Raw genomic sequence first — 24,598 nt, 5'->3', positions numbered from 1 at the left:
TGGTAAATGAGTAAATTTAAGAAACAATATAAAGAAATTAATTGAAGAGAAAATAGAATATAGGCAGGGATTAAGACCTAGACAACCATGGGTGACAGAGGTTATGATTAAAGAAATGATAGAAGGAAGGAAATGGAAATATACTAATATCCAAGGTGGTAGGAGGACGTATAGAGAGATTAACAATAGGCTTGATGATGGGATAGATTTCTGTAGGGAATTAGAAGTATTAAAAAAGGTTAGTAAAAATACAATTTAGTGGAGAAAGACAGATTTTATAAGGTTATTAGGGGAAATGGAATAAAGGCAATTAGGGGAATTATGTTGGTATGAGAGTAACGGGAAGAGCCCGAAGTTTTTAAGACCATAGTGATGATATCAATAGAAAAGAAGAGCAATTATGATTGGTGAAAAAAAAGCAGTGAAATATAAATATTTTAGAATTATAAGTTTGGTAATGCATGAAGCAAAGATAATGCTGAGAATAATAAATTAAAGGATGATAAGAAAGATTGTCGAAAACGTGGGAGGGCAGTTTGGTCTCGGGAAGGATAAAAGGAACAAGGGACGCAGTAGAGGGATGAGAATGCTAACAGAAAGGCATCTGGAAGTGAACAAAGATGTATATGTGAGACTTGGAGAAGGCTTTTGATCGGGTAGAGTGGGCTAAATTATTGAATATATTGGAAAGAGTAGATTGGAAGGACAGAAGAATGGTTACTATGTTATATCGGAGACAAAAAAAAAAAAAAAAAAAAAAAACTAATAGGATTGGAAAATTTACACAAAAAATTATGTCCAGACAGGCGTGTTTTCTGTACCTGACTTTATATCATATATACAAGGTACTTAATATATAAAGAGACTGTTGCAATAAAATAAATACTGTATAATGAAATATTTCATATCTTACAAGTTATTTCCCCCAAAATAATTGCCTCGGGCTTGCACACACTGTTCCATACGTTTCTTCTAAGCATAAAAATATTTCTTTGAAACCTCTTACAGAAACACTTCTGGAAGTTATCGTCTGTAAGCCCTTTTAACACTTCGGTCATTTTTTTTTTTTTTGTAGACTCATAGACTGAAAATGAGTGCCCTGAAGTACGCTTTTCAGTTTAGTTTCTTTGTTTAATAGTCGCACCTGGCATGCTAAAGAGATGGTTAAAGAGGCATTTAATGAAGGAAATATTATTATTATTATTATTATTATTATTATTATTATTATTATTATTACTATTAGTTACATGGTGCAAGGAAGTCTGTGGCTTATGCTACACCAGTCAAAAAATTTTTTCTGAATTACCCTGAGAGAGAGAGAGAGAGAGAGAGAGAGAGAAGTAGAATGGAATCACCAAAAAATAGAAGAATGATGATATCCAGTTCAGGACCCTGGGTGTGCCAAGTCCATACTCACCAGATGTGAGTTCCTGGGGTTAAATATGGATGAAAGAAAATTGTATGGGATGAAAATGGTGGAAAAGGTTATTAAGGGTCTTAAATTTGCAGATGATATGGCACTGATCCGAGATTTTGAGGAAGGATTGCAGACTGGTTAATATGTTAAAGGCAAGTTGTGATAGGGTTGCGATGAGAATCTAAATTAGGAAGACAGAGATTATGAAGTGAAATGTGTATTTTAAATCAAAATTATAATTCATAATCGCAAATTTCATTCATTCGCAAATCACAATTCAAATAACGTAAAGCAAGTTAATGTCCAAAAATATTTAGTTTTGAATAATAAACCACTAATATGAATGTAGTCAAAACTTTGTTCTTGATACAAAACTTGAGAATGTAGAGAATGTAAGAATTGATAAATAATAAGGCGAAGAATGACATTGAAGTGAAAAAATAAAATTCCCTGAAAATGTTGCACCTTTCTCAGTTCATCATTGATTACAGTAGCATAACCTTTAAAAACGTTGTTTATTTTTTAACTATCGCATGCTGCAGTTGAAGAATACTTCCAGTCTTGGCAGAAGAAGCTTGTTCAAGCTATGGAATAGATTCAGATATACGATACACTGAATGGTTCGAGCAAGCTCAATGCTGATGGGATCCTTCCTCTTGCTCGGATTACGCACTTGAAGGGGCATAAATTCAAATTGAGGAAAGACAGTTGCAGAATAGATGTGCGGAAATTTGCCTTTAGCCAGCGGGTAGTTGATTGCTGGAACAAACTTCCATCTGTCGTTGTGGAAGGTGATAGCTTAAATAAATTCAAGAAGAACTGGACAAAATTTTTTTTTTTGGGGGGGGGAAGATGGATAGGTGAAATGGGAAGGGTTTTTTTTTTTTGCTAATGCTGTATACCTTGCTTTCTTGCATCATGTGCCGCTACTATGCTAAATGCCAATACAGTAGCGTAAACTTTTAAAAACTGTTTAATTTTTTACTATCGCATGCTGAAGTTAAAGAATACTTCCAGTCTTGGTAGAAGAAGTTTGTTTAAGCTATGGAATAGACTCAGATATAAGACACATTCATGAAGAATCCAAGATGTACAGCTTTAGAGTGACCTAGTTACAATGGTCCTCTCCATAACTTTCTTCCTTAGTTCCGACTAAGATTGTCCAGCGTTATGAAATAAATGCAGAGCCACAGTCGACCATAAGGATCAAGGTAAAAGTAGAGTATTTTTCACACTTCACCTCTTTGGATCCACGATATCGCAAGGTACGGTAAAGTTCTTATAGTATCTATTTTGTAACCACTCCAACTCATCATGCCACTCCGGAGTATAAACAGAAAATGAATTGGAATATTTGTTTATACGATAAACACTGGTAAATAGTTAAAGATATATTCCGATGGATACAGAAAAAAACAACAATATATTATCATGCCGTATATATTTTAGCTAAAAAATAACACACTACATTAAAAGAAATGGATATTTTCAAAATGGAATTAACATTAGTAGAGGCATATGCTACAGGAAAGAAAGCTTATACAACAGCAGCCAAAAAAAATAAATAAATAAAATAAAAAACCTTCCCTTTTCACTCATCTATTCGCTGCAAAAGTTTGTCCAGTTCTTCCTTTAATTTATTTAAACTATCAACTTCCACAACGACCGATGGAAGTTTGTTCCGGCAATCAACCACCCTAAAGGCTGGTTAAAGGCAAACTTCCGCACATCTATTCTACAACTCTCTTTCCTCAATTTAAATTTATGTCCCTTCAGGTGCGTAATCTGAGCAAAAGGAAAAATCCCTTCAGCATTGAGCTTGCTCAAACCATTCAAGGCCTTATACACCTCAATCAATTAATAATGGTCTAAATGAAATTGCACCAGTAGTATACAAACAAAAAAAATTATTAAAAATAGTAAAAATTTAAAAATACACCAGTAGTGTACAAATAAAAATAAATAAATAATTAAGGAAATCTCTATGCGGGTCATCGAGTCTCCTCTCCTCTAACATTGAGAGGAGACTCGATGGAGTGATACTTTTGTGCCAGCTGTACTATAAGTATCGGAAACTATTTTCTTTCGAAATACATTTGAAGATTTTTTTATGATCTGAAAGTAGGGAACAATATAAATCATATTATTTATATTGTTCATAATATTTTGTATGTATTACTTATATGAATATTGTTCATATTATTGCTGCAATATCAACTGTCTGGAAAAATTAAATATTTAGGCGGCATTTTTGTTTTTAGAGAAAATGAGAGGACAAATAAAACGAAAACAAAAGTAAACATAAACTAAACTAGAGAAAGAAATAAGGATTTAGGAGGAGCAGTTTGGATTTACAGCTGGCTGTTCTTGTATTGGTCATTTATTTACCGTCAAGCAGATTCTTGACGGTAAATATATGACCAATAAATAAAATGCCAAGCTACTGGACAGCATATAGGATTAGTGTTTATTGACTTGGAAAAAGCTTGCGACAGTGTCCAAAGAGAGGTGCTGTGGAATGCCACGGAGAAAATATCAATTTAATTATAAAAATGTACAAAAATAACAATATAATTAGAAAAATGTACAAAAATAACACTTGCTGCATTAAAGTTGGGTCAGAAGTAGCAAGAAAATTCAAAACATCAACGGCTTGCTACAGGTATATTGCTTATCCCCCACCTTATTCAAGTTGTACCTGGAAGTGACTCTGGAGGCATTGTCTCAAAGATGCAGACTAATGGGATTAGGTATAGATCAAAACATTCACCTTTCAAATCTTTTGTTTGCAGATGACCAGGTACTGATTGCGCAGGATGCTGACTATATCTGTAGAAAGGTACTGGAACAATATAAAATATGGGGGTTGACAATAAACTTCAATAAGACAGTGTAAGATGTAAAATCTTACAAATATAATATTTTGTGGAAGAGTGAGATTTTTTTAAAGTAAAACTTATAATATGGCAATATGGGGGAGCGAACCTTACAGCCAAGGGATTAAATTAGACAACGTTTATGAAGGTCAGCGTTAAGCTTGACAAAGGCTAATGGCAAGGAAGGGGTGTGCTTCGGTTCCCAGCGCACAGGAGCATCCAAAACAATGGAAACTGGTTGCAACTGTTATTAGTAGAAGGTGTTAACTCTGGTAAACAATAGCGCGGTGGACCATGTGTTGTCGGGACATTTCTTTAATCGGTGACACCTGAAGACACCTGGACAGTAAAATACGGAACAATGCTGGAAATTAGATGGAAGTCTGGCTCTGGCTGTCGGTGATGGAAAGTTTTTAGATCGTGGGAAATTAGTGTGCTAAAGTATAACTATAAGCGGCTGACTTCAAAGGTACTGACAGCCTGAGAAATTTTACAAATTTCTTAAAATAAGAAGTTAGATCGAGCAACAAGGAATCAGCGTGAGAAAGATAAAAATTAGCGAATAAGAAGAGAGTGGAAGTTGATAAAATGAGTAAGATTGGATAAACTGAAAACTAGGCAGATTTGACATATGTAGGCGGTACAGAAATTGAGTTGAACAAAAAGTGAGTGAACGGGGAGAGACAAAAGACACAGTTGAGATTTTGTCGGAGTTTGTGGAAATGAGTTAGTAAAAACACAGAGTTGAGTTTTTTTTTTTGAGTGTGTTAGAAAATGTGAGCAGTCAGATCCCCGAGTTGAGCTATGTGGGTGTTTAGGAAATTGAGTTAGTGGGATTCTAAGTTGAGTTTTTTTGTTGGTGCTAAGGAAAATGAAATAGTCAGTGGACACAGCAGTCGAGATTTTCGTCGAGATAGGTAAAATGAGTTAGTAACATGGACAGTTGAGGGTTCTGTTGTGGTAGGAAATATGTGTCAGTTAACAGTGGAGTGTTTGGACGTGGTGGGAAAAGAGAAGGGTAGCGCCCTGGGGAAGTTTTCTTCTTGAAAGAGTTCTTAATAGGTGGAGCAGAAAAACGAGGGTAGCACCCTATGAGTTTTAATAAAGTGGAGTGGAGAAGGAGATATGTGAGATGCCCTATGAGTTTTTCTTTGTAATAAGTTTTAATAAAGTGGAGAGGAGAAGGAGTTAGTGTGAGATGCCCTATGAGTGTTCCTTGTGATAGGTTTTAATAAGGTGGAGAAAGAACGCCAGTCCCAGTGCAGCAAAGAGTTCCAAAAAAATCATCTGTAGCAAATTCAGGTGTAGCTGATGAAAGAGATCCCCAGAAGGTACCCTGAGAGCCAGGAAAGCTTGGAACCTCCCCGGAAAGAAAAAAAAAGAAAAAGATAGAAGTAGGTGAGATACTATTAAGTACTGTAAGTTAAGAAGAATACTGTTAGTGAAACAGTATAGTGATTAATTAATGAAAAACAGAGATAGCACTAGAAGTAAATAGATAGATAAATTATCTCTTAAGTTGTGTTAGAATAATATGTTAGAAGGATAATAAAGTTTATAGTGAGAATCTTGGAATGTTCTAGAGATAGATGATTGAATATGGTAAGTTTTATGTGAGAGTATTTGAATGTTCTAAGGATAGATAATTGAATATAGTGTTTGTATTAATGGAGAATTGTTGATCTAACTGAAAGACTAATAACAAATAGAGACTTTAGGAAAGTTAAGATTAGTCTTCAGTGTATTGTAACAGAATGGCGAGAACACAGATTATAATGATGAAACACAGATTATAATGATGAAAATAGCATATTGATTGTTAATATAAGAATAATATATGCAAAGTATCCTTGACTTAACCTTGTATGCATATTACATGTTTTTTATTCAATTGCATATTATGTTGTATATATATATATATATATGTAAATAAACTTTGTTGTTGTTTGTTAATTTGTGAGTTGTTATTCCTGAACACTCAGCCTTTCCGAAGGGAATTATACACAATTGAGAAGTTCCCTCGAATCTGGAATTCTCCTAGGAAGTAAAGTCAGATGCGTAAGTGGGGGAAATAAGAATAAAGTGGACAAACGCATAATAGGGAACAAAACGAAATAAAAATAAATATATAAAACAATAACAAAAAATGTATAAATATCATCACCTTTAAATTTCCCCCCCCCCACAACAGAATATATGAATTCAACAGGGGATATTCTGAATATTAATGGAACACAGATAAAGAATGTGAAGCAATTTAGATTTCTAGAAGCTATTGTGTAGACGGACGGCTCATCTGAAGATGAGATTACAAGAATTAATGAGGGAAGAAAGGTCTTGGGAACGTGCTGCATGAGTATTATAGAGCAATAATATTTTTCCGAAAACCAAACAATTAATATATAACGCAATTTTCCAGGGTATCCTACTATATGGATCTGAGGTTTGGACTATAAAGGAAAGGCAAAAGAAGAAGTTACTAGCTGTCCAGGTAGATTTTTGGAGAAAATCAGCCGAAGATCTAAATTGGAAAGAGTCAGGAATGAAGATTTAAGAAAAGCAATGGACGCTAAAAAAACAACATAGACAGAATAGAACAGAAAAGATTAGAATGGTATGGACATGTTATGAGAATGGCGAAGAGAGGCTACCTGAAAAAGCAATGGAATGGTTACCCCCCCCCCAGAAGGTAAAAGAGAGGAAGACCTAGAAGCACATGGGTGAAGGGAGTGAGGACAACTATGGAAAAGAGGAAATTGAAGAATGGGGGCTGGCAGGGCAGAAATGAGTAGAGGAACAAAATTAAAATATGTTAGGTTGAGGATAACCGTTGATACAATGGAGAAATCTAAGAAGAAGAAAGAAAAATAAAAATAAATAAAGCGTAATAAATAAAATAATCTTTATTATATTTTTCACATATCTATTTATTTCTTTTTATTTAAAAAAAAAGTAAGAGAAGTATAAATAATCAGATTTTGATAAGAAACCTGTTATGGCTGAAACCTAATATTTCACAAAACAATTGTGTAATTTTTAATTTAAGCTGTAATTATCACTCCTAAAATGCTGTGGCAGTAGTTGTTCTATTTATAAACAGCAATAGCTGTTTTTATTTCGTGACACTCTATACATTAAAATAAAAATCATCCTCTCCTATCAAACTGACAATAGGAGAGCGAGGAGAATGCGAGTCCACTGAACGAATCGAGTGAATAAAAAAGTTTTGCGTATCCCGGAACCATAACAGATAATAATAAACGCTGAGTGGCGCCTGCAGTCGAGAGTATCACAGTTTACAATGCACGCCATTTTATTTCAGTTATGTTATGGCTTTCGGTTGGGAAGTACGCGGTGTAATCGCTAAGATGTGCTCCTTGTTCATAATTTGTGTTTGTGAAAAGAATTATTTTACTTGTTAATTTTTTTTTTATCGGCGTTATGTTTCATTTGGATGAATCACCGAGTGTGACTCAGGGTGTTTCATCGTTCCTAAAAGATTTTTTTATTTTAGTGCGACAAAACTAAAGCGGAACTGTCATCAGTCGAATGGCAAATGTTGGTGGAAGAGGCGTCATATGAACTGCTGGACCGATGGACGATTACAGTATTTGAATTTAAGAGGAGACGGTTCTTGTAATATCAGAGGAGTTTAGTAAGTAAATTGGGTGCGTGCAGCTTAGCAGTTAAACGAATATGGATGAATAATTGCAAATTCGTTTCTGATGGCTGTCTAAGAGCGCTCCATATTTTGGTGTTAGATGTACTTCATGCATGTAAATATTAACATTTTTTTAAATGAATGAAACTGTTCTGTAATGCAATGATTATCTTGTAAGAGATGCAACCTATCCGATATTCGATTTAATTTTAGGTATAAAAAAATATCAGTGTTTAGTGAGATTGCTTAATGAGGAAGCATACTTTGCGTAGAGAATTGAAAGTGATGCCCTAGTGGCTAAATGATTATATGGTCTTATTCATCTTATCTTTGGAATTTATATAAATATGCAAGCGACATTGCAACATCTTTATTTCCTGTACACTTTAATACGAATCTGTCAATTCATCCAGCAGCTGTTAACTAACTGACTGCTCTCGTTAGCACATGGGGGGGGGGGGTGACAGATTTATGTGGCCAAGCCCAGTTTGTTGGACCATGCAGTAAACTGATAGAAGTCATTCATATGCTCAGTTGGACGAAACTTTTTTTTTTTTTTTATGGTTTCTACTTTTATGCAAGAATTGAAACATATGCTTGTTATTATTTTCACAATCGAAATGCTTAAATAGCAATATTTATATTTGAAAATTTTGAAATTTAATTTCATTATTGTGCACTTGTTTGAAATCATGTTAAGTGACCAAAAACTAATGTAAACTTATTGTTTAGTATATGTTAAAATTGTATTAATTATAGATAGATAGATAGATAGTTATGCATGTGCCTAACTATTCATAATTTTTTTTAAATTATATAACTCATTCATATATACCCAAATGTCACATTAGAAATCTGACTCAGTTTTAAACCACATAACATAGCAGCTTGATTTCAAATAATAAATTAATTTTATTAATCCGATTTATTAGTTAATCTCTAAAAAAAAAAATCATATTTTTATTTATTATTTTGAATTCAATATTCAGTTGCATTTAGTATTAGTAATGGTAAATGATACAAGGAGGCAATCTTATACAGCATTCAGCCAAAACCCCAGGGGCTCACATCTGGTGAATATGGGCTTGGCACACCCAGGGTCCTGAGCTGGATATCATCATTCTTCTCCATATTGGTGATTCCCTTCTACTTTTGACTGTCTCTCTCACTCAGGGTAACTCAGATTTTTTTTTTTTTTTTTAGCTGGTGCAGCATAAGCCTCAGGCTTCCTTGCACTATATGGCTAGTAATAATAATAATAAAATAACAAAATCTGAAAAAATATAAATATAAAACTCATTTGTACAGCCCCTCTAACAATTTCTCTAATGCTTCCTTCAATTTATTCAAACTACCTACTTTCACAACACCAGATGGAATTTTATTTCGGCAGTCAATTACTCTCCCTGGCTGAAAGAAAAATTTCCCACATTTATCGCTTGTGTATATTGTCTGAGAAAGAGCTTGCCTTTTGCAAGCATATTAAACTGAAAATATATAGTCCTAAACTAATATGAACATCTTGTTTATAGGACAATTTTTTTTTTTTTTTTTTTTTACATTCAAGGGATTCATAAACTATGCATTATACTCTGTTTATTATGAAATGATGGTTATTGCTATATTTACTGTCTTTCTTAAATTAGCCAGTTCGGTAAAACTCCAGATCTTGGGTACTAGTCCATATTTCGACAAACGGACAGAAACAAAGCAGTGATTGGCAGGTGCCACTCACTGCTTTCTCCACCCACTGCCCTTCTAGGTTGATATGCCTAGGGTGTTTATTCCCCCTTTGCCAATGTTTTTAAATCTAGAATTCTTTTTCTGATTTTAAAACAGCGGGATGGGGGGGTTAAACACCCTACCGAAGCTAAACCCCCCCTCCTCGACGACACAAAACAATCAGAAACAAAATACTTTTACACTAATCATCCAATTACACAACTCGACTGTACAATCACTTCGTTCTATGACCACGCCCGCTGCACAGAGATGTGGTACCCAGATAATAGATTTTAGTAACCATTTCAATTCACAGTTCAGTTTAAGACATGCTCATTTATTCTGTTATGATAATCAAGTTAAAATTATCCATTTCACATCTAAACATTTTAAGGTATTTTAAGAAATGCATAACAGAAAATTAAATCCCAAAGAAAAGTTGAGAAGTTTTGGTCTAACCAGTTTGATTGGTTACTATGACGTGGTCACAAAGGAACTGGATGCAAAAATTAATTTTGATATCATATATTTGGATTTCAGGAAAGCTTTTGATACTGTTGCACAAAGAAGACTACTGTACAAATTGGAGCAGTATGATATTAAGGGCAAATTGCTACAATGGATAAAAGGATGGTTGAGTGGGAGAAGACAGAGAGTGGTAATCAATGGATACTACTCTACGTGTCTCATGTTATTAGTGGTGTTACTCAGTGTTGGGCCCATTGTTGGTTTGTATATTTATTAATGATATTGATGAAGGTATGTCAAGCTTAATGTCAAAGTTTGCAGATGATACAAAAGTTGGCAGGGTTGTTAATAACAGTAATGATAGTATGCTGCTGCAACAGGATCTGGAAGAGACAGGCTGAGAAGTGGCAACTGAAGTTTAACATTGATAAATGCAAATTACTGCATCTGGGTAGCAGTAACCCGAGAGAAATGTATCAACTGGGTGGTGTTACACTCAGGGTAGTGGAGAATGAAAGAGACCTGAGGGTCATCGTGCAGTCAGATATGAAGTTTTCTGAGCAGTGCAGACAGGCCGCCAGAGTAAGTCATGGGGTCTTATCAATAATATACAGGAATTTTGTGAGCAGGGATAAGCAGGTGATTATCCCCTTGTATAAGGCAATGGTCAAGCCACACCTTGAGTACTGCGTACAGGTCTGGAGGCCTCATTTTAGGAAGGATGTAGATTTGCTAGAACAAGTACAGAGAAGGGGAACAAGGAGTGCTCGTACAAAGAAAGGCTTAAGTTCTGCAAATTGCAGCTTCTGGAGACTAGGCACCTGCGAGGTGATCTGATTGAGGTGAAGGTTATTTCAGAAAAACAACAGTTGAATGAATAAACAACGAAGATTAAAAGTTGGTTCTGTGAGTTTGAAGTTGGACAGTAAATAGATGTTGGCTGGTGGCAGCACGTGCATGTGTTTGGACTGTTTTGAAAGAGAGCCGGGAATTACAGAAGCCAATTCAGAAGAACAGTGCCCATGGAACTATCTCTAGAAGAGGCATGCAGCAGAAACAGTACGTCTATGAGATAGGGAGTGGAGAGGCTCTGTTAGAGATGAGTCATTAATTAACCTAACTGCCTTCTTCTGAATGGAATCTAGAAGCCTGAGAGAGGTTTTGGGGGCACCACCCCAGATGTGGGAACAGTATTCCATGGTAGGGTGGATTTGCAATTTGTACAGAGTGAACAGATGTTTGGAAGAAAAGTAATGCTGTTTTTTAGATGCAGAGGAAGAAATATTTGTAATATACTTGTGCCAAGAGAGAGATTAGAAATCAGGGTAATCTCCAAAAGAGATATATCATTTTGCCTAGAAATCGGAGTGTCACCAAAGATAAGCATAGGAGCTGAAGAATCCTTTTTGCGAGATATAAGAAAAGACTGAGTTTTAGAAGGATTGAACTGAAAAAAATTCAAACTGAGGAAAGACATTGTAGAATAGATGTGTGGAAATTTGCCTTTAGCCAGTGGGTAGTTGATTGCTGGAACAAACTTCCATCTGTTGTTGTGGAAGTTGATAGCTTAAATAAATTCAAGGCAGAACTAGACAAACATTTGGAACAAATGGGAAGGATTTTTTTTTTTTTTTTGGCTGATGCTGTATAAGCTTGCTTTCTTGCATCATATGCCTCTACTAATGATAATGCTAAGAAAGCTATGTGGGAATTAGAATGTCTTGTATTGTTATGAAAAAAATCAGAAAGGAAAGGAGAGCCATGTTTAATGCAGAACTTGCATATCTATTGCAACAAATTAGGAAACTGTTAACAAAAATTGAGAATAAGCTTTCATTGTCTGTTGGGCAAAAACTGTGTTAATAGGCATCCTCGCCTATTGTAAATGGGCATTAGATTGCACTAAATAAGGTTATTCAGCTGTATTTCAGGAATGAAACTGTTTTGATTTCCTTTGTGAAAGAAAGGAAAACTATTGAAATTCATTATATAAAGAGTTGCAGTTAAAAGGCTATATGAATTTCTTTAGTTTTGATTTAGGTGCATGAAAATTTAGGTTTGATTTTATTTTCAGTAAGTAGATCAGTGCGCTGAAATGGGACATTTTACTTATCTTAAACTCTTGTTTTTCTGCTTTAGAAATGATTGTCAAATCACGTTACTTATAATGAGGTGTTCTAAATAAATTATTTAAAAAAATTACCTTAAATTTATTTAACGGAATGCTGATAAAACAAACAGCTTAAAGGAATGCACAGAAAATTATTATTATGTTAATAAATAAAAATTATTATTAAGTATATTTTTGGTAAGTTCCATATGCATTCTCTTCCATTAACAAATAAGTAAAAACTATAGTAGATGATGCATTGAAATAAATATATCATGATCGATTTACCTTGAAACGTAATTTTATTGGAAAGTGTGAGGCAGTAATTTTTTCCTGATATTTTTGATTGACATCCAAGGATGGCAGGCTATCACAGAATTTTTAAATTTTGCAGCTTAAATAAAGACATAAACTTTATTTTCAGAGTGGTATAATGAACTTTCAGAATAGAATTTCTGCAAAGAGTTGTTCTCAGAAGGTATTCAGTTCTGTGGTATGTTTATGCTATTAATAAGTAAGATAGTTTAACTCCAAAGAAGCATCCAAAGGTGTCCCTTCTTGAATAGGATTCAAGGACCAGTACATCCTGACATTTGGCAAAATCAAAAGTGGCATATGCTTACAGTTATAAGTATACCTGATTTACTCTTTGGCATTAGCTGAATTTGCAGCAATATAGCATTCTTCAAGACACACTCACAGAACCAATTTGCAAACTGTAACCTCTTTTTTTCCTTTCACTTATTAGCATTACTAGAGGCATACATTGCAAGAAAGCAAGCTTATACAGCATCAGCCAAAAAAACAAAAAACTCCCATTTCACCTGTCCATCTTAGCCTTAAATTTATTTTGGCTACTGGTTGGTGGAACAGACTTCCATCTTTTGTTGTGGAAGTTGATAGCCTAAATAAATTTAAGGCTGAGCTTGAGCTGGACAGGCATTTGGAACAAATGGAGGGGTTTTTTTTGGCTGATGCTGCATAAGCTTGCTTTCTTGCATTGTATGTCTCTAGTAATGCTAATGCTTATAAGTGAAAGGTAAAAAGAGGTTACAGTTTACAAATTCGTTCCATGTGTGCATTTTGAAGAATGCTATACTGCGGCAAATTCAGTTACTGCCAAAGAGTAAATCAGGGATACTTGTAACTGACAAATGGACCATATTCTGATATTGAATTATTATGCTGTATTAAGTTACTCAGCCAGTGTGATGATCTGGCAAGAATGATGCTTAATATTTAGTGTCTATTGAAAACGGTGTTAAATTTCAACTCTTGTCTTGTTCTCTAAATTTAACCAGTAGCTAGTAGTAGTAAAAGCAAGTGATGCAAGAAAGCAAGCAAGCTTGTATAGCCTCATCAAAAAAAATAAAAAAAACTACACACTTCTCTCATCCATACCCTCCAAGAATTTGTCTAGTGCTTCCTTAAATTTATTCAAACCATCCACTTCCACAACAATCAGCCACCCGCTGGCTGAAGGCAAACTTCTGTTCATCTATCCTGCAACCATCCTTCCTCAACTTAAATTTATGCCCCCTCATGTGCGTAGTCTCAGCAAGAGAAAGCATGCCAGTCACATTCAGCTTACTCAATCCATTCAAGGCCTTCATCTCGATCAGATCACTCCCACAGGTGCCTATGTTCCAGAAGCTACAGTTTGCAGAATTGAAGGCTTTCTAGGTAAGAGCACCCTTTTGTTCCCTTCACCAATCTGGTTGCTTTTCTCTGTGCCTGTTCCAGCAGATCTACATCCTTCCTAAAGTAAGTCCTCCCAGCTTGTATACAATACTCAAGGTGCAGCATAATGGATAATCACCACCTTATCCCTGCTAGCAAAGTTTCTGTATATATTTGACAAAACCCTTGAGGTGTTCTGGCATAACTTGCATTTGTCAACATCTTCACTGCTCAGAGAATTTCATATCTGACTGCACAATTACCTCAGGTCTTTCTCATTTTCCATTACCCTGAGCGTAGTACCACACAGTTAGTAAATTACTCTGGAATTACTGCTACCCATATGCAGCCTTGCATTTGTCAATGTTAAACTTCAACTGCCATTTCTCAGCCCATTAAGCCAGTTTTCCTAGATCTGTTGCAGTAGTTCAACCTCATTACTGTCATTAACCAACCTTATCATCTGCAAACTTTGACATTAAGCCTGATATATCTGCATCAGTATCATTAATAAATATTGAAAACAACAATGTGCCCAGCACTAAACCCAGGGAAACTCCACTGATAACATTAGTCCATGAAGAGTAGTGCTGATTGATTACCACTCTTGTCTTCCACTTAACCATCTCTTTATCCATAGCAGTAACTTGCTCTTAATGCCGCACTGTTTGTACACCAGTCTTTTATATGCAACAGTATCAAAAATCTTCCTGAAATCCAAGTATATGATATAACAATTATTTTTTGCATCCAGTTCATTGCATCATAGTAATCTATCATATTAGTAAGACAAGACTGCTCCTTAACAAACCCATGCTCTAACTGCAGTATTATTGCATTAGCATTAGTAGAGGCATATGATGCAAGAAAGCAAGCTTATTCAGCATCAGCCAAAAAAAAAAAAAAAAAACACAACCACTACTCCCATTTCACCCCGCCGTTCGTTCGAAATACCTGTCGAGCTGAGCCTTAAATTTGTTTAGCCTATCAACTTCAACAACAAGTGATGGAAGTCTATTCCACAAACCAACTGCTCGCTGGCTAAAGGCAAATTTCCGCACATCTATCCGACATCCGTCCTTCCTCAATTTGAATTTATGCCCTCTCAGGTGATTATTCTGAGCAAGAGGAAGAATCCCATCGGCATTGAGCATACTCAAGCCATTCAAAGACTTATACACCTCTATCAGATCACCTTGCCGATGCCTAGTCTCCAGACTCTGTAATTTGCAAAACTTAAGCCTTTCTTCGTAAGAGCAACCCTTTGTTCCATTCACTAATCTTGTTGCCCTTCTCTGTACTCGTTCCAGCAGCTCTACATCCTTCTTGAAATGAGGCCTCCAGACCTGTATACAGTACTCAAGGTGTGGCCTGACCAATGCCTTATACAAGGGAATAATCACATCCCTATCCTTGCTAGAAAAATTCCTGTATATCATTGACAAGACACCATGAGCTACTTTTGCAGCTTGTCTGCACTGCTCAGAGAACTTCATATCTGCCTGCACAATTACCCCCAGGTCCTTTTCATTCTCTACCACTGTCAGCGTAGTACCACAGAGTTGATACGTTGATCTGGGGTTACTGTTTCCCATATGTAGTACTTTACATTTGTCAATGTTAAACTTCATTTGCCACCTCTCAGCCCATCTGCTCAACCTTTCCAGATCCTGTTGCAGCATCAGTAGTGTCCTTAACAACCCTGCCAACCTTTGTATCGTCTGCAAACTTGGACATTAAGCTTGATCTACCATCATCATAAAATACAGAAAACAACAATGGACCGAACACTGAACCCTGAGGAACTCCACTAATAACATTAGTCCACGTTGAGCAGTGTCCATTGATTACCACTCTCTGTCTTCTGCCACTCAACCATCCCTTTATCCATAGCAGCAATTTGCCTCCAATGCCACACTGCTCCAATTTGTGCAGCAGTCTTCCATGTGCAACAGTATCAAAAGCCTTTCTAAGATCCAAATATATAATATCAAAGTTATTCCCTGCATCCAGTTCTTTTGTGACTACATCATAGTATCCAATCAAATTGGTCAGACAAGACCTGCCCTTAACAAAACCATGCTGTGTCTGAGCTATAACTGAATTCTTGTCTAGATGATCCTGCAGTGCTTCTTTAACCAGTGCCTCCATTAATTTTCCTGGAACCAAAGTTAAACTAACAGGTCTATAATTACTTGTGTCAGCCTTTGATCCTCCTTTGTGAATTGGGGTTACATTTGCACTTCTCCAGTCTATGGGTACCTCCCCTGAGTCCAAAGAAGCTCTCATAATTATGGCTAGGGGTTTGCTTACTTCCTTTGCTGCCTCCTTTAATATAACTGGATAGATCCCATCCACCCCGGGTGCCTTTTTTATGTTTATCCTCAACAATTTCTCCTCCATTTTCCTCTCAGTTATTAGAAAATCATCTAGCTCACTGCCAATGTTTACTTCACCTACGACATTCCCCTTCCTGAATAACTCCTCATGTGTGAATGTAGATGCAAAATACTTGTTTAGATTGTTAGCCACCTGAGCAGGATCCTCAACTGTTGAACCATCAACATCCAGTGGACCAATCTGATTCATCCCTTTCCTTCTTCAGTTTAAATAGGTAAAGAACTCTTTTCTGTTTTTCTTTGCATCCTTTGCCAAGGATTTTTCGTAGTCTGCCTAATCTCCTTTGTGACTTGGTTACAGACCAACTTATATCTATCATAGGCTTCCATGTCACCCATTAATTTGTATGTATCCCATGCATTTTTCTTCTCTGCCATATGTCTCATTAGTTCATCTGACAACCATTTAGGCCTGAACCTTGAACAATATTTCTTGGTTGGTATGGTATGTAAAGCCTGGTAGCTTCCAAGATTAGTTCCTTGAATGCTTCCCATTTTGAATTTGCTGTTGGTAACATCATCAGTTGGTCCCACTGTATAGAATTTAAATACTGTCTCAGACCATCATAGTCGCCTTTACGAAAGCAATATCCCTTCCCTTTACCTCTGATGGTAGTTACCTCCTTGAGTAAATCCCACTTCAGCACACTGTGATCACTGCCACCTAGTGGTTCCTCTATCTGCAGATTCTTAATGCATGAAGAATCACTACTGATAATCAGATCAAGAGTATTACTCCCTCTAGTTGCCTCCCGAACATGCTGGTGTAGAAAACAATTATCCAATAAATCCACAAAAGCCTTGCTAGTGTGTGTGACCAGCCCACAAATTCCAGTCAATATCTGGGAAATTAAAATCCCCCATTATAAGACTCTCTGATTTACTGGCCCATTCTATTTCCCTGTACAGTATCTTATTATACTCATCAGAGTCATTAGCCCTATAGCACACTCCTACTCTCAATTTTGATTTACCTATGCTTATGTCACACCAAACTGACTCGACGCTGCCCTGTCCATCAATGTCGACTGACTTCACTTCCTTGGATTTTATGTGTTTCTTAACTAATAGCATAACCCCTCCTCCCTTCCTATCCTGTCTATCCTTTCTGTAAACGTTGTACTCCCCAAATTCCAGTTCTGCATTCCTTATATCTGTGTGACACCACGTCTCTGATATCCCAACAATATCTGCCTTTGATGTTTTGAGCAAAACCTCAAATTCATCAAATTTATTTACTAAACTCCTAGCATTGGTGTACACGCAAGTATACATGCACCTGTTTCTATTCTTAGCTACCCTAACCCAACCCATGTGTTTACTTGTACCGCAATGACTTCCAGCAGTCTCTGAAATATCCTGCATCTTGTTTTTCAGGCTTCTGCTCATTCCAATAGAAGCAGTGCAAGAATCTCTTTCACTTCTGCCAGTGGCTACTGTTAATCTATTAGTCTTTGTCTGCCCCCAAGCTAGCAGTTTTCCGACTCACCTAACACTGCCTCAATAGCATCAGCAAATATTCTTGCACCCTTTCTATTTAAGTGTATCCCATCCCTGTAGAAGCAATCTCTCCTGTTAACAAGTACAGTCCAGGCTGAAAAAAATTGCATTCCTATCCAGATGATACTTCGTTACTTCTTTAACCAGTGACTCCATTATTTTCCCTGGAACAGATGTGTAGCTAACAGGTCTATAATTACTCATGCCATCCTCTTCATGTCTTTTTGAATTGAGGATACATTTGCACATGTCCAGGCTTTGAGGACCTTCCCTGAATCCAAGGCTGCTTTCATATTTATGGATAAGAGTTTGATTACTTTATTTGCAGCCTCTTAATATAATTGGATAGATCCCATCCATCCCAGGTGCCTTTCTTCTTCAACAATTTCTCTTCCACTTTCCTTTCAGTTATCACAACACCATTTAGCTCCTCATTAGAATTTGATAAACCCCTGGCATCCCTTCCCCCAAAGAATTCCTGATGTGTGAATGTAGATGCAGAATACTTATTGAATTTGTGAACAACCAGAGTAAGGTCATCAACAGTTAACCCATTGACATAAATTGCCCCAATGTGATTCAATCCCTTCCTGCTACTGTCAATATAAGCATGGAAGTCCTTGCTGCTTTTCTTTGCATCCTTTGGCAGAGATTTCTCAATCTGCCTTCACTTGCCTAACCTCCTTTTTGACTTGATTACAGACTAATTTATATTTACCATCACCTTCTGAATCACCTGATAATTTCTATGCATCCCAATCACTTTTCTTGTCTGCCACTTGTCTTAGTAGTTCATCTGACATCCATTTAGGTCTAATCCTTGAACTGTATTTCTTTGTTGGCATGAAAAGCCTAGTAGCTTCTATGATTACTTCCCTGGAATTTTCCTCATCACATGCCCTCCCTCTTGGCTTATAATCTATATACAACAACTTTTTTGCGATTCTGGCTCTAATTTATGTACAATATGTCATTTGTATAATTGTTCTGCCGAATGGTTAATTCAGTCATATCCTTTGTATAATGTGTATAATTTGTACATTGTTGAACTCCTGTGTTATTTTGTTTGTTATGAATATTATGAACATCATTTTGAATGCTATGTATATTTGAACATTACTGAACTCTTCTATTTTGATTCATAAAGGAGGATCAAAGGGCAACACAAGTAAGTACAGACCTGTTAGTCTAACTTCTGTTCCGGGGAAAGTAATGGGGCCACTGGTTAAAGAAGTACTGCAAGATCATCTAGACAAGACTTCAGGTATAGTTCAGATACAGCATGGGTTTGTTAAGGGGAAGTCTTGTCTGACCAATTTGATTGGATACTATGATGTGGTCACAAACGAACTGGATGCAAACAATAATTTTGATATCATATACTCGAATCTTAGGAAGGCTTTTGATACTGTTGCACCTGGAAGACTGCTGCACAAATTGTAGCAGTGTGGCATTGGAGGCAAATTTCTGCTATGGATAAAGGGATGGTGAGTGGTAGAAGACAGATTGGTAATTAATGGACACTGCTCTTTGTGGAGTAATATTATTAGTGGAGTCCCCCAGGGTTCAGCGTTGGGTCCATTGTTGTTTTCTGTATTTATTAATGATATTGATGATGGTATATCAGGCTTAATGTCTAAGTTTGCAGACGATACGAAGATTGGCAGGGTTGTTAATGACACTAATGACAGTACGCTACTGTAACAGGATCTAGAAAAGTTAAGCAGATGGGCTGAGAGTTGGCAACTGAAATTTAACATTGAAAAATGTAAAGTATTGCAATGGCTAGCAGTAACCCCAGAGTAACATATCAACTGTGTGGTACTACACTGAGGATGGTAAAGAATGAAAAGGATCTGGGGGTAATTGTGCAGTCAAATATGAAGTTTTCTGAGCAGTGCAGATGGTCTGCAAGAGTAGCTCATGGTGTCTTGTCAATGATATACAGGAATTTTTCTAGCACAGAAAAGGAGGTGATTATCCCCTTGTATAAGGCACTGGTCAGGCCACACCTTGAGTACTGAATACAGATCTGGAGGACTCATTTTAGGAAGGATGTAGAGCTGCTGGAATGAGTACAGAGAAGGGCAAAAAAAACCCCTTCCCATTTCACCCATCCATTTGCTCCAAGTGTTTGTCTAGTTCTGCCTTGAATTTATTTAAGCTGTCAACTTCTACAGTAATAGATGGAAGTTTCTTCTAGCAGTCAGCCACCCACTGGCTAAAGGCAAACTTCTGCCAATCTATTCATCAACTGTTTTTCCTCAATTTGAATTTATATCCTCTCAAGCGATTAATCTGGACAAGAGAAAGAATCCCATCAGCATTCAGCTGGCTCAAACCATTCAAAGCCTTATACACTTCAATCAGATCACCTCAGACAGGTGCCTAGTCTCCAGACACTAAATTTGCAAAACTTAAGTCTTTCTTCGTAAGAGCAAGATTAGTGAATGGAACAAAGTATTGCTCTTACGAAGAAAGACTTAAGTTTTGCAAATTTCAGTATCTGGAGACTAGGCACCTCTCTGAGGTGATCTGATTGAAGTGTATAAGGCTTTGAATGGTTTGAGCCAGCTGAATGCTGATGGGATTCTTTCTCTTGTCCAGATTAATCGCTTGAGAGGATATAAATTCAAATTGAGGAAAAACAGTTGATGAATAGATTGGCAGAAGTTTGCCTTTAGCCAGTGGGTGGTTGACTGCTAGAAGAAACTTCCATCTATTGTTGTAGAAGTTGACAGCTTAAATAAATTCAAGGCAGAACTAGACAAACACTTGGAGAAAATGGATGGGTGAAATGGGAAGGGGTTTTTTTGGCTGATGCTGTATAAGCTTGCTTTCTTGCGTCATATGTCTCTACTAATGCTAATTTTGAAAGCCAGACATGTATACAGTAATCAAGGTGTGGCCTTGATCTTGTTTATAATACTTTCCTGTACTATCATTTTGCTGTGTACTATAATCAAATTAGTTTTATCTAGTTGCTTTTGGTAGTAGTTTCTGATATTTAATGTCTTCCATGCTACAATATTTTTACTTATACCATATATTGTTTTTTTTGTAATCAAATATTTTTATCCAGTCAGATTGTTTTGTAGTGTATGGTCAGAATTCACCACTGTTATTCTTTGATAATATTATACAATTTGATTATGTTCCTGTCCCTTTATTCTTTTTTTTTTTTTCATGGTCATTGTCTTTGCCACTAGGACCTGAAAACTTCCTTTTTTATTTTTTTTTTAAATTTTTACTGGCAGCCATTGGTATTGCACTTTCTCTAGTAATTGCAGGATTCCACCTCTTGGGCAGTTATTGGTTGTAGTGGTCTGGCTCTTCATGCCAGAGATGGGCACTGGAAATCAGTTTCCTGATGGCTAAGAGGCCAACAAAAGTTACACAGACAACACTTTACCCATACATTGGCCTTTTTTATGGAGTCTGTTTTTTTTTTTTTTTTTATGAAAAGTGTTACTTCACAGCTGATACAAGGTAGAGTTGAACTTAGTTTCTGGTGCAGCCCATACATTAGAAACTTACATATGTGAGTTGTAGTACCACTGTGTGGTACTACACTCACATATGTATGTGTATGTCCTTTCTGTACACATTGTACTCATTAAAATTCTGCATCCCTGATGCCTGAGTGAGACCTTCTCTCCAATATCCTTACAATATCTGCATTTGATGACTTAATCAGTCCTTCAAATTCATTATTTACTCTACTCCTAACATTAGTGTAATGCAAGTATAAATGTGTCTGTTTTTACTCTTAGTTACCCTAACTCACCCTATATCTATTTTTTCCATGATGATCCACAGCAGAACTTGAAATGTTGCCATGTGCTAATGGGAGAAGTGAATGGGCACCGTGGTAAACGGGACAATGCACACACACAAAATGTTCTCTGTTCACACATAAAAGTTGCTGCATTTTGCTTTTTTCTTTTAATTCATGAAACTTCTGGGATTACTTCACGAGTAACCCTAGAGTAACGTATCAACTATGTGGTACTACACTCACATTGGTAGAGAGTGAAAAGGACTTGGGAGTAATTGTGCAGGCAGATATGAAGTTTTCTGAGCAGTGCAGACATTCTGCATGTGTAACTCATGGTGTTTTGTCAATGATATACAGGAATTTTTCTAGCAGGGAAAACGAGGTGATTATCTCCTTGTATAAGGCACTGGTCAGGCCACACCTTGAGTACTGTATACAGATCTGGAGGACTCATTTTAGGAAGGACGTAGAACTGCTGGAATGAGTACAGAGAAGGGCAACAAGATTAGTGAATGGAAAAAAGGTTGCTCTTACAAAGAAAGGCTTAAGTTTTGCAAATTACAGTGTCTGGAGACTAGGCACCTATGAGGTGATCTGATTGAGGTGTATAAAGTTTTGAATGGTTTGAGCATGCTCAATACTGATGGGATTCTTTCTCTTGCTCAGAATAATCACCTGAGAGGGCATAAATTCAAATTGAGGAAAGACAGTGTAGGATACATGTGCAGAAGTTTGCCTTTAGCCAGCAGGTGGTTGATTGCTGGAACAAACTTCCATCTGTCGTAGTAGAAAGAAGTTGATAGCTTAAATAGATTCAATGCAGAACTAGACAAACATTTGGAGCAAGTGGATGGATGGAATGAGAAGGGTGTGTGTTGTTTTTTTTTTTTTTTTTTTGCTGAAATGCTATATAAGCTTGCTTTCTTGCATCATGTGCCTTTGCTAATGCTAACTAATGTGCCTGAAATATAATGCATTGAATATATTAACTAACTTATTTGTATTAATTTTTACTGTTATAAGGTACAAGAATGGCTTCAGTTTTTCTTTTTGTGATTAGGCTTTGTTCCATAACAAGATTGATGCCAATAATTTTAGCATTAATTTTCATTTATGAGGTTTAAAATTTCTGCTGTTTTATTTGTAGTTAACTTTTGTTTTGCATTTTCTGCATATTCACCATTTTTCTTTTCTTCACTGGACACTTGATCTAGTTTTGCTGCCAAGAGGTCTTCCTATACTACTTCAAATCCACTTCCAGCATTCCTAGCCAGCTCAGCAGTTCTCTCTTGTAATTATGGGAAATCCTCAAAACTCACAGACAATGTATACCTGTGATGAACTGACCCCAGAATGCTTTAATGCTTTCTGCCTTTCCAGATGCTAGAGTTATTAAGATGTTGGAGCTATTAAGAATACAAACAGATTGTATATTATACTTACTGATAGTATATGTATAGTATACTTGCTTCTGCATTAATGCAAGGAGCGTAATAAATAAATTTGAAACATTGGTGAAACTATGAAATGCTGATATTATAGGAATATCAGAAACATAGTGTCACTGTGATGTAGGCTATGCAGGATTTAATGCCATGAATGTACAGGCATGATAGGAAGAGGGATGGGGAGATAGAGGAGTTATGATTTTTGTTAAGAAGTGCATAGATTCTAAAACAGTATGCTGAATATACACATTCATTTCCAATCCAATGTTGAATTAATGAAGGCATGTGATGCAAGCGCATGAGCTTATGTAGCATCAGCCAAAAAAAAAAAAAAAAAAAACACGCTCCCATTTCACCCCTCCATTCGTTCCAAGTACCTGTCCAGCTCAGCCGTTAAATTTATTTAGGCTATCAATTTCCACAACAAAGGATGGAAGTCTGTTCCACCAACCAAACCACCCGCTGGCAAAAGGCAAACTTCCACACATCTATCCTAGATCTGTCTTTCCTCAATTTGAATTTATGCCCTCTCAAATTATTATTCTGAGCTAGAGGAATAATTCCATCAGTATTGAGCATGCTCAAACCATTCAAGGATTTATACACCTCACTCAGGTCACCTCGTAGGTGCCTAGTCTCCAGACACTGTAATTTGCAAAATTTAAGCCTTTCTTCGTAAGAGCAACCCATTGTTCCATTCACTAATCTTGTTGCCCTTCTTTGTACTCGTTCCAACAGCTCTACATCCTTCTTAAAATGAGGCCTCCAGACCTGTATACAGTAGTCAAGGTGTGGCCTGACCATTGCCTTATATAAGGGGATAATCACCTCCTTATCCCTGCTAGAAAAATTCCTGTATATCATTGACAAGACACTATGAGCTACTCTTGCAGACCGTCTGCATTCCTCAGAAAACTTCATATCTGCCTGCACAATTACCCCAGGTCCTTTTCATTCTCTACCACTGTCAGTGTAGTACCACAGAGTTGATATGCCACTTTTGGGTTGCTGCTTCCCATATGTAGTACTTTACATTTGTCAATGTTAAACTTCATTTGCCATCTCTCAGCCCATCTGCTCAACTTTTCTAGATCCTGTTGCAGCAGCGTAGTCATTAGTGTCCTTAACAACCTTGACAACCTTCATATCATCTGCAAACTTGGACATTAAGCTTGATATACCATTATCAATATCGTTTATAAATACAGAAAACAGCAATGGATCCAATACTGAACCCTGAGGGACTCCACTAATAACATTAGTCCATGATGAGCAGTGTCCATTGATTACCACTCTCTGTCTTCTCCCACTCAACCATCACTTTATCTATAGCAGCAATCTGCCTCCAATGCCACACTGCTCCAATTTGTGCAGCAGGATTCATCATGTATTAAAAATTCTCAATTAAAGGAACCACTAGATGGCAGTGATCATACTGTGTTGTTGAGAGATTTATTCAAATGAAATAACTACTTTGAAGAGAAAGGAAAGGGATTTTCTTTTTGCAAAGGGTAATAATGGTCTTAGACATTTTGAATT

General features: G+C 36.6%; 1 protein-coding gene across 1 annotated transcript in view; it reads left to right on the top strand.

The window, feature by feature from the left end:
* The first annotated feature begins 7,746 nt into the window (after positions 1-7,746).
* Positions 7,747-24,598, top strand: part of LOC150081223 (uncharacterized) — a 162,167-nt gene continuing 145,315 nt past the window's right edge. The window contains exon 1 of the mRNA XM_090378899.1: positions 7,747-7,948. The gene's annotated coding sequence lies outside the window, so the exon portion shown is untranslated. The remainder of the gene's footprint in view (positions 7,949-24,598) is intronic.

The sequence above is a fragment of the Mastigoproctus giganteus genome, chromosome 8 (genome assembly GCF_048544385.1).
Source record: "Mastigoproctus giganteus isolate SK-2022 chromosome 8, ASM4854438v1, whole genome shotgun sequence".
In the NCBI taxonomy this organism is placed as follows: Eukaryota; Metazoa; Arthropoda; class Arachnida; order Uropygi; family Thelyphonidae; genus Mastigoproctus; species Mastigoproctus giganteus.
This window is presented reverse-complemented; position numbering and strand designations above follow the sequence as displayed.